Source organism: Castor canadensis, chromosome 3 (assembly GCF_047511655.1).
Source record: "Castor canadensis chromosome 3, mCasCan1.hap1v2, whole genome shotgun sequence".
In the NCBI taxonomy this organism is placed as follows: domain Eukaryota; kingdom Metazoa; phylum Chordata; class Mammalia; order Rodentia; family Castoridae; genus Castor; species Castor canadensis.
Genome location: NC_133388.1, coordinates 186,842,778 through 186,858,813, shown reverse-complemented (window position 1 = coordinate 186,858,813; position 16,036 = coordinate 186,842,778). Strand labels below are relative to the sequence as shown.

The 16,036-nt window shown below is 36.6% G+C and overlaps 1 long non-coding RNA gene across 1 annotated transcript in view; it reads left to right on the top strand.

Annotated features, from left to right (window-relative positions):
* Positions 1-16,036, top strand: part of LOC141421739 (uncharacterized) — a 75,542-nt gene that overhangs the window by 28,316 nt on the left and 31,190 nt on the right. The window contains exon 3 of the long non-coding RNA XR_012446441.1: positions 8,087-8,229. This is a non-coding gene — a long non-coding RNA (uncharacterized lncRNA). The remainder of the gene's footprint in view (positions 1-8,086; positions 8,230-16,036) is intronic.

The window sequence follows — 16,036 nt, the reverse complement described above, 5'->3', positions numbered from 1 at the left end:
GTTTTCCAGTTCAGTGTCTCATTATTTTCTAATTCACTCATTGTCTTAGGCATGGTTAATCATGGGGTATTAAAGTAGAAGGAGTCTTCCCGAGCAGCCTGAGCTAAGGAAGAGAGAGCAATGCCGTTAACAGAGCTCTTCCCATGAGAAGCAGCAGAAAGCCTTGCATCTCTTGGAGTTTTCCACATTCTTACTTCAGTCCTAGAAGTAATTTCTACTTGACTCTTGATGACTATATAGTTTATTCCAATAAAAGCAATATTTTGCCAAACAGCAAGGTGAAATTTAAAAAAAGACACTAAAAGCTTATTAATATCAGAGTTGTTACCAATTTTAGTTGAAAAGTTTTTTTTTTTCTCTGTAGAAGCCCTATCCTTGTGAGAATTAAATTTCTCTTTGGTAAAATTAAATAATGCTTATTCCCATAATAGTCTTTAGAACAATAGTGATTATTAAGTTCAGAGGACAAATGAGTAGAACCATAATTAAAGGTTAATATGAGTTATCTAATTAAAAGTTATTATGGAAAGACTTTTGTTTTCCATTGACGCTTGATCACCCAGATGAACAAATTCAGTAAACATTTATTGAATGAATATTGATGAGAGTAAGTTACTCTGTGTTCTTTTCCTGGACTGGAATGATCGTGTAGACACTTGGTACTTATATCTGGAAAAAGAAGAGATTGATTAACATTATTTGGTATCCATTAGTACGGATATCATCCTTCACATACTGTTGAGTGAAGGAAAACAGATTTCTGTTCAAAGGCCTCAGAGTTTGGTTATGGAGACAGACCTGTAAATCAGTACAATCACTGTTATGTCAGACACATAAACAAGTTGTAAGATGGAGGAGATGCCTCATTACCTAAGAATGAGGTCTGAGAACTTTCCTGGAGGAAAGATATTTGAATTAACTATTGCAAAAAGGCAAACTTACAGGAAAACCAAGGGTATTCTAGCTAGTGACTGACAATGGAAACACTGAAAAGATTTAAAGAAGCAAAAAAGGAAAAGGAGAGGGTTTGAGGTGAAGTGAGAAGAGCTTTTTGGAATGTCAGTAAGCAGTGCCATCTTTCTTTAACCTGTAATCCACTGATACTGATTGAGTGCCCATAGGATACAAAATATCAAAGTGATATATCTGGCTCTTGCTCTCACAAATATTCTTTTAGTCCAGAATGGAAAACACTAAATTAAACAAGTAATTCCAGTTGACCATGCTAAGAAGCATGGAGAAATACAGGGTACACATAACTTGGAGACTCTACCTAGTTTGCTTGTGGGAGGGCACAGAAAAGGTTAAAACATGAAGGGTGTATAGGAGCCATCCAGGCAGTTAGGCAGCATAAAAGTGAGCGAAAATGTGAATATTAAGAAACTATGCAGTCAACTAGATCATAGTGTTTAAAGCAGGGTGCATGAGAGATGAGAGATGAGGCTAAGGAGATAAGATGGTCTGACATAAAAGGTATTATTAGTCATGCACTCGGTGATATTATTACCACAAAGAGCTATAGATGTCAAGGAAGCCTTTTAAAGGCATTGAGAAGGAGAAGGAAATTAATTTTGCATTTTCATCTCTTAGAGTGGCTTAGTTTTTGTTCATAGCTTTAGGAACTAAGTGATGGAGTGATTACACAGGACGCAGATTCTGGCCTTAGAGTGTCAGGACTCTGTGTCACTAACCACATCATAGTGACGTGAACTTTACTGCTTTCAAAATGCCTTTGTATCTGTGAGCTCTTGCAGTTGTGAAAGAGTACAGGGAGAGCACTTTTACCCACTGAAGTGATGGAGAGACTGCATCTGTGGCTGGTTCAGACACATGGCCACAATTAAGTGCTGTGTGTTGGTTTTGTAGTTGAGGCAGCCCCAGACCTCTGGCTTTCTGCCCTAGTGCATTGCTTTTTCCTCAGCATTTACTGTGTGGGTTTTCAAAGGCCCAAGTAGAGCCAAGTATTTCCATGAAAAATTGATTCCTTTCTCTATTTTAGCCCTCAAAATGACACAATCTTCCATTCCTGACTGCCCAGGCTTTTCCTAATAATTCTTTCACCATGTTACTAATTTCAGCAACATGTGGAGTGGGATGTATCCCTATGAGGTGTCACATAAAGTTCTCTGAGAAGGTACCATTGTCTTCACAATCCTTTCAAATTTGTCTCTCAGAATTATGAACCCTTTTGACTTTTCTTTTTTTTTTTTGGATGACAGTAGCAATATCTATAAGAGTAGTCACATTGTCAGCTTTTATCACCTGCCATCCAAGCAGGAGATACTTGATCCACCCAAGACAGGGGACAGAAGATCAAAGACTTGCAGACTATCATGGCTTGAACAAGTGAGAGAGCTGGAAATGACTTTTAGTGTCTTATTGTTTGATTTCCCCACTTTATACATAGACAAACTGAATGTCCAAAAGAGACACTGAGTTTCTAAAACCTACAGAATTAGCATATGCCAGAGCTTGAATATGACCCTGGAAGGCTGACTCCACAGGCCAGGATTTCATCTAATACAAGAGAGCATAAATATCTCTGAGTAGAGGCTAGAAAGTATATTAGGGGTGTAGGAAACCATAGGATGTACAAGAAGAGGAGAAAGAAAGAGAGTGCCCAAAATTCCCAGGGCTGACTGAATGTTTTGTAGAGATTCTGCCAACACATTCAAATGATGGTGAGCTTTGATTCTAGATATTCCCCTGCTTATATACCTTGGAGTAAGAGCAAAGTCCACTCATTGACCACAGGACTAAATACAAGTCAAATGTGCACTACAGTTGCCAAAAATAGATAGACAGGCAGACAGACAGACAAACAAACAAACATAAAGCTTGCTAAGGCAAAATAGTTGGAGATGGGATGTACATAAAGGAGGGGTAATAATTGTGATCATTTTCTCTTGAGCATCACACATTAAAAGTACTATTTTAAGTGCAGGGTGTCTTATTTTAAAGTGTGTAGAAGTCAATTGGCACCACTCTGAGAAGCATGCCTGAGATATATGGCTAACCAGGAGTGGTGAAGGAATTGCGCACACTTAATGTGGGAGCAAGACAACTTAGGAAACTCAGTGCACATTCCCAAAGAACAGCTGCACCATAACAGAATTAATGTTTCCTGCTTTGTTCCAGCAGGACCACAGTGGCATACTTCATTCTAGTAATTGGAGCTGTGGCAGAAAACAGTATAGGATGAGCATAAAGTAATAAAGCAGTAAAGTTTCATGTCTGATGGTGGATTCAAGAGAAGTTAGGCATGAGTCTCCCAGGAATTATTTGAGGGGGTGTGGGATGGTGAGATGGGAGAGAGGAGAAAGTAGCTTATATTATTAGTCAATTTCCTTGAAATTTTTAGAATCTGGGAAATATTTTGCAAAAGTGATGTTTTCAGGATTTCTTTTCAATTATTTAATGTATAGTATTATAAACTAAAGATACCCAAAAGAGAGGACTTTGCTTTCTTTTCTTGGGGTGTGTGTGTGTGTGTGTGTGTGTGTGTGTGTGTTTTGTTTTGTTGTAGTGCTGGAGATCAAACCCAGGACCTTGGTAGGGCAGGCAAGTGCTCTACCACTAAGTTTCACCTGCAGCCAGGAATTTGCTTTCTAGTGTGAAACTTACATTACGTGTAGCTTTATATAGTTAATTAACAACTACTCATTCCTAGACACAGGGCAGTTTCTGCAGATGATTAGGTTTCACTTTTGTGTGTGCAGAAAAAGAAAAACTAGCATAAAGTAAAATTGATGTGGCAACTGGTGGAATTGCTTCTTTTTCTGTTGCCTTGGTGTCTTGGGAGTAGAAGCATCTTTTGTCAGTGGTGAACAGAAGCAGACATGAGTTATTATTATGGTCTCTGCCTCATAATTTCTGTGTCACCAAGATGTGCTCTGTTTATTACTGCACTTAGAAAGCCTTGGAATATTAGCCACATAAAATCTCTCTCCATGGATTCTATTACCACACTCTTCAGTTGTTCCAGGAAATCCAGACTGTAGAATCGTATTTCTGGCAAGAAAGAGCTCTCAGTCTTGCCCCTTCCTGATTGTGCAGTCCACTGGGAAAGTTTTGTTATAGGTTATTAAAGCAGGAGTGATCCCTAGGGATTCTCTGGTTTATCTCCCCATCCTCGCATTGTGCATCTGAAGAATTGAGACCCAGGGAGAGAAGAAACAAATTTGAAATCATAGGACAGATTATAGATTTGAACAATTGCATGTTTCATGTTCAGTGGGTGAACTTTTCTGGAATTTAACCAACCTCCTTTGGAAGTTCTAAACACGCATGAGTGAGGTGAAGGAAGTAAGTGGTGACTTGTTTAACTGATGAACCAACTTTGTGAAGCATAGAAGGTCCCAGTTTTGATAGGAAAGAAACAATGAAGGTACATTGGGAATTTTAACATGAAAGACAGCCTGGAAATCATTCCACTTCTGTCAAAGCCCCTTGAGGACGCTCTAATTTTCTTTTTGTAAGGAAAAGAAAAAAGTCTTCCAAACAGGAGCACACCCAGCCATGGCTTCATGTAGAAATGAGACCTGGCCTTGCAGGACTGTTGGTAGGGTAAAATGATTTTGGATTCATAGAGTACTTACCCTGTTCCTGACCCAGGGGTCCCTCAGTGCCTTCTTCTTCCCTTCTTTCTTTCTTACTGAGAGATGAAGAGTGGTTTCTAAAGACTGGTCATGGCATTCTGGTCTCTGTGTAATTGTGGGGATGGAGGTAGGACAACTTTTTGAGAGGTAGATGAGGAGCTATCCTGATTCTTGTAACTTCATTAATATTTTTTAAGGATCCAGAAGCACAGGATCTAATGAAGTTATTTATTTTCTTTAGAGTGACTCTAGCATTTAGAATTAAAAGTAAAATCCCAATGAAAGCCTTAATAGCCTTATGTATCCAGGACTCTCATCAACTCTCTCATCTTGTTCTCTTTTCCTGCTGTTCTTGCTGCATGCAGTGAGAACAAAGATTGTGCTCAAGAAGTATTTGTTCAACTTCTTATCTCCACACTCCCACTGGGAACTCAAACTAGTAATGGTGAAATAGCTCATTAAGGATAAAATTCTTCAGATTATGTGTATAGCTAGTGAACTATTCAACAATATTTATAAAATCCACAAACACTGTAGCAGCAGATGTAGTCAGAGATTGGTGAAATTAATGAACTAATATGTTATTGGTTGGTGTGCAACTGGTCATTGTTTTGTGATTGAAATTGGCAATATATACCAAGAAGCATAAGAAAGACCATATTCATTGATGTAATAATGTTATTCATAGGAATAACATTAAACATAAAGAAAAAGCAATCAGAGTAAAAAAGTCATATTAATAAGGTCATTCCTTACAGAATTTTGTATAATGACAAAAAAGGGGAAACATTTCATTGGTTCAACTAAATGATGGTTTATTCATTCAATGGTATGCTATGAATAACCTTACATGAGGGTAATGGTAAAAAGTATAAAATAATGCTAAAAGAAATATTATGTAGCATCTACACTATGTTAATAATGATATCAATATGAATTTATATGGAGAAACAATAGAGACATGAAAAACAAAACCTGCAAATTAAAGATCATGTCCATATAAATAAACAATTTTCTCTACAAAGAAATGGAGCAATAAATTAATAACTAATAATAATAATAAAATATCATGTGTTAGAAACTAATTTTAGGGCCTTTTCTTTCCTTTTATTTTTTTGGCTGTTTTATAGTTTGAACTCAGGAGTTCACAGGCACTCTATCACTTCAATCACACCCCAATTTTAGGTTCTTTTCTGATATACATTTGGGAAAAATATCTTGCTTCTTTCTATTGAATGTGAAAGTTAGCATTTGTTGCCTTCAACGCAGAGAAACTAAAGCAGATACCTTAAAAGCAACTGAGGCCAATAGGAGAAGGGGACCAGGAATTAGAGAAAAAGTTAGATCAAGAAGAATTAACCTAGAAGGTAACACACACGCACAGGAAATTAATGTGAGTCAACTCCCTGTATAGCTATCCTTATCTCAACCAGCAAAAACCCTTGGTCCTTCATATTATTGCTTATACTCTCTCTTCAACAAAATTAGAGATAAGGACAAAATAGTTTCTGCCTGGTATTGAGGGGGTGGGGGGAGAGGGAGGGGGGGTGGTAAGGGAGGGGGGTGGGGGCAGGGTGGAGAAAAGACCCAAGCATTGTATGCACATATGAATAATAAAAAAATTTAAAAAATTTTTAAAAAAGAAAGTGAGAGGGGAAGTTATTGTTCTTCCTATGGGAAATGAAATTTCATTTCTTTCATTCTCTCTATGCTTTTCTCTACATTTTTCTTTCAATCAAAATTATACTCTCTTCAAACTTCACCTGTAATTACTGATCTTTCATTGTTTTCCCATAGCCTATTTTCTAAGAAATCTGAAGCTCTTTCCAGTTGCTACTTCACTAATTTATAAAAAGATTTTAAAAAAAAAACTTTAGTACTCATCTGCTTGCCTATCCATACGTTATCCATCCATCCATCCATCAATCTATACATTCAATCAACGAGGAGACTATGAGTCCCTAATTCCTTGATCATTTGGAATTTAAGGTGTTTGTTTGAGACTTTAAGACAATTTTCAAAGATGTTGGCAAGAAGGAAAAGGGCAGCAATCTGTTATTTCTTTATTCTCTTTTTAAAAAAATGATCATTTATTCTGGCCACAGTCCTGGGAGTATTTGCCTAATTCAAGTATATTTCTCATAATACCATGAGTCAATGGGTAACTTAATTTCCTTTATTACATTGGAGTTCAGCTTTAGCATTTTTTCAATATCTGGCAAAAATATCCATTCACATAAACCGAAACTCCATAAGACCAATGTGTGGAAGTTCTGAGGTAATGTCTTCTTTCTCAAAAAAGCTTCAATTTGGAATTTTCCAGATTGACCCATGAAGCAGCTGATTTTCTGTCTGAGAATCCCCATTTCCATTGGAGAGCAGGCAAGGGAGATTTTGAATGGCTGCCATATTCCAATCAATGCAAGATTTCTTGCATTGATTCATAAAGGAGTTCCTGATCACATACTAAAAGAAAATATTAGAAATTCCTCTAGGATAACTGAATGGGGAAGAATAAAGTAGAGTAGCATTTCAGCAGGAATCACAGCATGTCAGAACTATGTACATGATTTTAAACATCGCATTATATTCTCAAAAAAATCATATGTTTCTCAACTGCTATAAGACAATCTGGAAGGTGATAAACAAAAACTTTGTGATTGTTAATTTCATGTCAAGTTGACTGGATTAAGGGATACATACCAGGTAGAACCTTACTTCTGGTATATTCATGAGTATGTTTCCAGAAGAGATTGGTATTTGAATCAATGCACTGAGTAGGGAGGAGTTGCCTTCACCATTGTGCATAGCCATCATCTAATCCACTGAGGTTCTGAATGTAACAAAACAGAAAAGCAGAGGAGAGGTGAGTTTGTTCTCTCTGCAAGCACCATCTTTTCCTGCCTTTGGATATAAGAATTCCAGGTTCTCAGGCTTTTGGGCTCAGGGAGTTACATCAGTACTCCTGTCTCCTAAATTATCAGGCCTTCTGTGTCAGACTGAGGGCTATTGCACTGGCTTCTCTGGGTCTGAAGCATTTGGACTTGGACTGAATTATACCACTGGCTTCACTTGTTTTCTTGCTTTGAATGGCTCCATAATCATGTGAGCCATTTCCCATTATACATCTCAAGATCTCATTTGTCTCTACATACCTGGAACAGAAAACAAGATGTAAGTTACAGAGCCCCTCATCCTGCTGAGAAGGCATTTTATAATAAAGATGTTCCATACAAGGCCCAGAACAATGCTTTTTTGGCATAAAGGTCAAATATAAGATAAGGCAAATAGGTAGAAAATGAGGAGATGTTTTATTAAAGACCAGGCTGGTTCATGTGAATCATTTTATTTTAACAGTTTATGCCACTCCTATGCAGATATTGTAAATCTATTTAACTGAATCTCTTGATTTCTGAAAACCTTAAATTCTAACTTTTTGGAGAATTTTTTTTTCTGGTTTCTGAAGCTTTTTTACTTGCTCACATCAGGCATGCTGAAAGTGTTGGAGAAATAATGACATTGAGAGTGCCCCAATAAAGGACTGATGGGAGATGGTGGAGGAACGCCCAGTTCCTTCACCCACAGTGAAAGAACTCAAGTTCCACACTGACTTTCAGAGATCTCACTGGGGGTAAGTTCTAGGTCCACACAGTCATGATTAGCATGACAAAATTCCCTTAAAGCAGCCTTCTTTAATTATTTCCCCACTTTCCTGCATGTGCTTACTGCTGTTACCTCTCAGATAAACTACTTGCGCTCAAATCCTTGTCTTAGGGCCAGAGTCTGGGAGAATGCAACCAAAGGCAATTCCATTTGGTCAGAGATGTAACTTGAGTACAGAAGACAAGTATAGATCCTGTGAGCAACAGAGCCCAATAAAGTTGCCTATCACATCTACAAGAATGACTGTGTGTGTGTGCTTGTGTGTGAGAGTAAGTGTACACGTGTGTGAGAGAGTACGTGCATGTGTGTGTGTGCATGTGTTTGTGTGTGTGTATGTGTCTGAGCGTGTAAGTAAAATGCACCTTTTCTAATGCCACATCTTAGATGGGATAGACGGGAATTTGGTAAGTAGCACCCCACTGGCCAAATTTGATCTTCTTCCTGTGTTTTTAGGGCCTGTCACCTGGTTTTTACATTTTTAAATGATTGTTATGTAAGTACATTCTGATATATGAATCTTTACATAAGTTATGCAAGTTGAGTTTTTCTCTCTCTCTCTCTCTCATTCCACTATCTGTTATTTATCATATAAATATCTCTGGTGAATCCTAGAGTTATTTATATACCAGATAGTTATCATATATTATTTATTTGTGTATAATACTTATAATATATATATAATACTTATAATACATAATATAAAATAATCTCTATATTATATTTATATATAATACTTATATACAAATATAAAATATATTGTCTTTTACAGAAAGTTTGCCAGCCCCAAGCTAGTCAGTTACCACTTGGATGTCCCACCAGTTCCTTACATTCCACACTTACGTTAACATGACTGACCCACCCAAAGCCCTGGGCACTAATCCAGTGAGTGTTAACCTGAAAAACATAAGTAGATATAAGCATCTCCTGGTAGGTTCTGCTCTGCAAACATAGCCATGACCAATCAGATGTTTTTCTTGTTGAAATTTCACATAGATAACTTGGAGGAGATCAGATATACCATTATGTATAGAGAAACACTACATAGTAGTATCAGGTCTGTGGCACATAGAGGTAGGGAACAGGGTATGAGTACAGAGTCAAACTTATGAGAATAAGATGAACCAATGTTATGAGGAAGCTAAAACCTTGAAACCATGAATTAGTATCCCTGAGACAGAAAATAAACAAGAAAAGATTGTAACCCAAATATTCCGAGTCTAACAATCCCGTTGCAAACTGTGAAGCCCCTTCAAAGAGTCATGCCTCAGTCCCCATTGTAACCACAGACTAAATGTTATTATTCAAATTTTCAAATAAAATGGTAGACAAAACCCACAGGATAACAATTCAGTAACATTATTTTGCTTTTTCATTTTATGTCTAATGGAATATCTTTTGATTGACTCTTATTACTATTAAATTCTTATATTGTTAGGCAGTTCTTGACTGATTTTCACCTGGAATTGCCAATTGAACTTGAAGATTCACAGCCCCAAAATAGTGATGGAGAAATCTTTCTAAAACTTGTTTTCACAAATTTTGGTGTAATTATTAAATGCTTAATGGATATTTGCCAATTGACTCACCAGCAAATTTTAAACTATTTTTATTTGGTTTTGCAAGAAGGCATGCAGAATATATTTATACCAGAACAATATATTCAGCTGAGTATAGGAAATTTTACCCATACCTACATAAGTCTCTACCTCCACAAGTTCTCCCCTAAGATGTAATCTATGTATAGTATTTGCCAACTTTGTTCCTACTTTTTTTTTTATCTCCCTATTGAATTATTCAAGGTCAATAAATTGCCTCTGGGTACAATTTTGGACGGACATTTATATTCATTTGAATTCCCAGCACTAACATTACAAAAGGATGCCTAAAAATACTTCATCATGCCATGAAATAACAGGTCATGTATAGATCAAGGGTAAACTGTTTTGGTTTGGAAATCAATACATACACCAATGATTTTTAATATGATAAATCCTCTTCTTGCTTGACATGTACCTTCTCAAAGTGATTTAACTTTAGACAGCACCATCATCAACTGTTTTAGTATTATGGTCCAAAAGTATTGTTGGAGCAAAATCCCATGGTACACCATCTGCAAAATGGTATCAGAAAGCATGGACTCCAAAGAAAATGCATAACTATTTTTGTGGTACCTTGGCCATATCTCCATGATATGGGAGTTTTTCTAGTAGTCTTCCCTGTTCCTATGGTTTTACATGTGCCAGGGAACATCACTGTTCCCTGTGTTCAATTGCATTGTCACCCACTTATTTAGTCAGATGGTACTTGGGCACATCCAGTGAAAAGCCAACCACAAAAATGAGCAGTTTCTGTTTATGAAACCCACATTGCTATATAATCCAGATGACAGCACAAGTAAGGAATGCTACTAATATTTAGTTTTAATCACAATTTTAGCACTTGCAGACAGCAAATGTGTTGGTTGGGAGTCTAGTTTTACAGTAGGCAAAGTCCTGGTGGAAATGAAAAGGTTTTGTGATGAATCTATTGCATTGAAATATATGCCAGTTACTTGTGGAGGTTCCAAGTGGTAGGGAATTGGTCTCATGTGAAGTGTCAGTCAATTTTCTACAGAGTCCTTGACGGATTCTGCCATCATTCAACACTGAAGTATTTAGCCATGTGCTCATTATGGCCCAGATTCCTCTTCTAAATATGAATCTGAATATATCTGCTAGTGGATCATTTAGAGAACTAATTTTCAATGCTCAAGGAACATATTACCATTGCTGGGAAAGCTGTCTAAGTATGGCAGGAAAAATAAAAATGCACTAAGAACTAAAATATAACCATTAATCTCATGTTTTTGCTTGATAATGCCTACTATCAATACTTCCATCTTTGCATTAATTATAGCTTATATAATTTTACCAGATAGTAATGTATTTGGATGCAAGTAGCAGAAAATGTGACTATTAGTGGTATTTTCTCATGTAACAAGCTGGGAGGTGGCATTAATTCAGTGGTTGAATTATGTCCAGATTAAACAATGACTTACTTGGTTTTTCTCCAAGGGTTCAGGAGTAACCATAGCTGCAGGCATCACGATCATGTTAATATGGTAGAAATGTACAATCATGGTCATCCTTCTTATCAGGAAAGCAAAGGTTTTGCTGCAAGCCTCAGAAGACGTCTGAGATATTTTGTAGGCTAAAACTTAGCTGATCTAGTGAGGAATATAGAAAATAAGATGAGAAAGACTGAGTTAGATTAATAATGCTTAATCACTTGCTCATTTATCACTCTCTCACCAGGAACAACCACACTACTATTTAGAACAAAGTTCAGGTTCTGCTGGTTTTAAGAAAGGGGTTCTGTAGTTATGTGACAACATCTGTCCAAATCACCTTCTCTAAGCCCACTAGTTTCCTCCACTTTTGCTCCTTCTTACTCATGTTCATCTGACCAATAAATATCTTAATGGATTTTAAAGAAATATCCAAGCCAAAAAGTTAGTACTGAATTAATTATTTATAAATGTATATAAATTTAAGGGTAGGAGAGGAATGCATAAAAACAAAGTGACTTCAAGAGTAGGGACTTTAGGGTCAGTAGTAAAATAATTTACGATGCCTAGCTCAATAGCTTTCTTAAATCTTGGTTTTATTATTAGAAAATGAAGGTAATTACAACAGTGCTCACTTCAGAAAATTGCATTGAGGATTAAATAGATATTAAATGTTTGCCAAATTACCTAGCCCATGGCCACACGCACAACAATATTAGTGCTAGTGAAAGAGTGATTAGCTAAATCTTGAAAGCTGTTTTGATGCCACTGCCTTATACACATTTTAAGAAATATCTAAGATGGGCTGGTGGAGGGCTTAAGCAGTAGAGTACCTGCCTAGCAAGCATGATGCCCTGAGTTCAACCCCCAACACTGCCAAGAAAATAAAAGAAAAAGAATGTCTAGGATAAGATTATCCTAGCTTCATTAAATACCTAGGATTATTGTGGCTCAGACAAGTGTATTAGTTTATAGATTTCACACACATGCTGGGCATAATAGAAGCATTCGCTGAGCCGGGTATTAGAGACTCAAAAGGTGAAATCATTGATGAGTTGAGAAGTTTGGAAAAATACATACATACATATAAATAAATAATAAGTAAATAAATAAATAAATAAATACAGGTGGTGTTAATTTCAATGTTCATCAGACTACCATGGTTCAATGTGATTTGAGAAAGAAAGATAAGTTCTATTTAAAATCTGATTTTTTTTATCCAGGTTTGCTGCAGAGATAAATGTCAAACACTTAGAATATATTCTTGGCACATTGTAACTAATTGAAAAATGCTGCCTAGCATTTTTTTTCTGCCTTTTCTTTTCACAAATGTTTAATCCCAATGTATGTGAGGTTAGTACTACAGAATTATAGAGAATATTATCCCTAGAGGATAATGACAAATGTCAGAAGCCCTTTATATAAGGAACCAATTCAACTGGTAATGCTAAAATGTTAATAAAATAACTATAAAATGTATATCAAGTGAATATACCGATACAGTGGAAAGTTCTTTATATATTTATTTCATTGAATGCTGAAGTCAAGCATGTGAGTTGAATTCTATCATCCTCCGATTTTACAGGGGAAAGCAACAATACTTAGAAAAAGTATGTAAGTTTTTCAGAGTTCACAATCTAGCAAATATTGCCACAAGAATGCAAATCCAGGTCTGTAACATCTTAGCTTCCAATGTATTGTCTCCAGTGTTACTCCACATCTATTTGTCATTTCTACTGATTACTTCGTGCATTAGTGTGCACTCAGTAAATGGATTCACAAAATAAAACCTATGAGAAGAGTTGCTAATGGAACACATTCTCTTCCCACTATTATTCAAAAGCCATGGGACCATCACATGTTGCTTTCATTTTTACAAGACACATGAGGGAAGATACAAATGAGAACTTCTCTAGTGAGGTCATCTGTTTTCTAAGGCAAGCTTGATTCTTCTGCTTATCTTTTATTTTCCCATTTTAATTTCAAAATATAAGTAACAGATGTTCTTGTTAGCTATTGAACAATATGACAAAATACATCTATAATAAAAAAAAAACCCTCCAATACTTTGTACAACTCTCTTTGGGACCTGGTGGTCTCTTGACACTTCTATGTTCACCTCCCTTAAAATGTCCAGTCACTGTGTGTCCCTTTGTCCACCTGAAGGAAAAGATAGGGCTAATTAGTTGGGCAACACTAATTAGGATAGCAAGAGTTTCTATCAACTGTGCTCCCAGAGAAGTTTATCATCCAATGGAAGGAATAATTAAGAAAAATGTTAATAAGTCTGTGATGTTGTTATGAAACCCATAAGTTTGAATTTTATAATCTATAAAAATAATAAGTTATAGAGCTACATCTGGCTCTATAGGATCACCAAGTAGACATCTTTCTGCTTCATATATCCATTAGGTTTTCTTCTGATCACCTAAAATCACTGACACGTAAAAACAAACCTATCATCTTGCCTCTCTTTCTATCCTTCCCTAAAATGGTCTCTTTCCCCAGGGTACTTAATGTTGATTTGCATTCCTATCCATCTCTTTTCTAAGTTAGGTATCTGGAAGTTGCATTTGACTTTGCTTCTTTGATACCCTATATCTAACCAAGCACTGAAAAATCTAAATGATTAATTCTCATCTCTGTCCTTGCCATCCACCTAATTCTACTGCCTTAGTTCAGACCATCAACCTTTATCTTCACTTGAGTTACAGAGTGACCTCTCATCTCTAGTGCTGAGTGTCCCTTCTCCAACTATTCCTCCACTCCAGCAAATAGTGTTTGTTTAAACAAACTTCTAGTGGTCTACTTTAGTCTTCAGACACTTCCCTTGACTTCAGAAAGGATTCTAAATTCTAGGGATGATTCCACTCTGGAGAGACTGCATCTCTGCTTACCTGTTCAGCTTCTCCACTCTCCTTCACCCATGAGGCATGCTCCATTTGAGATGAATGTTGCATGGTTCTTCTAGAAGATTCTGACTTCTATTACTTCCAGCAGTTTTCATACAATATTCTTGCTGCCTGGAAACATTTGCTTCCCATTACCACCATGTTGAGTGGGTAATTCTTTAGGCTCTGGTCTAGAACTGACTTGGTCTGGAAGCCTTCTTTGATTTCTAGGACTGGGTTAAGTTCCCTTCTAGGATTTCCCTTATTACATTGCTTCCTCATCCTATCTTACTATCTTTTTGAAGGACTGTATATTTATTAATTAGGTAGCATCTCTGTATCCAAGCATACAATTTTTCAGTAAACTGAAATGCTAACAGGAAGAAGGACATTGAAGGCAATTACAGAATTACTTTAGGTATAAAGTATTTATTTGCTCTATTATCTTGATATTTTAAAATAAAGCTTGTGAGTATGTGTGTGTTTAGCATGAGACATGAGTGATTATCAAACCTTGGTTAGAAAACCAGGCTCATTCAGAAGCCAGAGGGTTTAGTGAAAATTTTAGCATTTACAGCTCTCAGACCACCCACATTAGTTTTCTATTGCTCTATGATAAAATTAGTGGCTTAAAACAATACCTATTATTAATTAGATTACAGTTCTGTAGGTCAGAATTTCAGGGTGATAAGTCTGGGTTCTCTGCCCAGGGTGCCACAAGGCTGACATTCAGATGAGTTTTCATCTCCAGGATCCATGAAAAAGAAATCTCCTTTCAAGCTCATTGTTGCTGGCAGAAATTGAATTCGTAATGATTGTAGGACTTTGTTCCTGTTTCCTTGTTTGCTGTCAGCTTTCAGCTTCTAGTGGCCTCTGGCATTGGTTGACAAGAAGCTCCTCTGTCTTCAAGCAAGCAAGCAACACTGTGCTAAATCATTGACATGTGACTTTCTCTGCTTCCTGCTGCCAAGTGGAGAAAACCCTTTGCCTGTAAAAGACACATATGTTTAGGTCAGGCCCATCTTCATACTTTATCTAAAAGTCAACTGATCTGGGACCTAATAATGTCCACAAACTCCCTTCACAATAGTCCCTATGTCATTGATTGAACAGATGGGAGGGAGATATGTGTACACCAGGGGCCAGGAATCATATCAGAATTCTGCCCCCACACCACCAACTTATACAAAAAAGTGAAAACAAAGTAGAATATCCACAACAAAATCTGGAGATGAGGATTGAGTTTGAGTAGAAAGAGATATGCTCACATTTTTGAAGAGAAATCTAGCTTCCTAATAGTGTCAGACTTGCCCTCGTGGTTGTGAACTTATCCAATGGTACAATAATAAATTTTAATTGGGGGCTGCTTGTTAGTTTTGTCTTCAGATTTCCTAACTCCTGGTACATAGATTCTAATTTGCCGTCTAGATAAGCATTTTCTTCATTTTCATGGCTATTATCATTGTCACTATAGTTTTTATCCTATTTATTGAACACCTACTCTATATCATTGTAACAAGTATCTTATGCCATTTAATTCCTTTACTTACTCATATATAGTTATTACTGTGGCCACTTCTTGACTCTATTCAAGGCCATTCAGCCCAAATGCATCTGAAGCTCCATTTGTCTGATTCTAAAGTCTCTTTGTTTCATCTCAATATTGTATATGTGTCTTTTGAGAATGTGATAAGGCCAATCCATTCAGGAGCATATGTTGGGAAGATAAGAATTAGAACTCAGCACCTCACTCTCCTAAGCTTATCCTTCCACAGTAGAGTTAGTGAATGACTATTCAGATGATTTGCCTTCTATCTGAGAAAATAACTCTTGTGGGT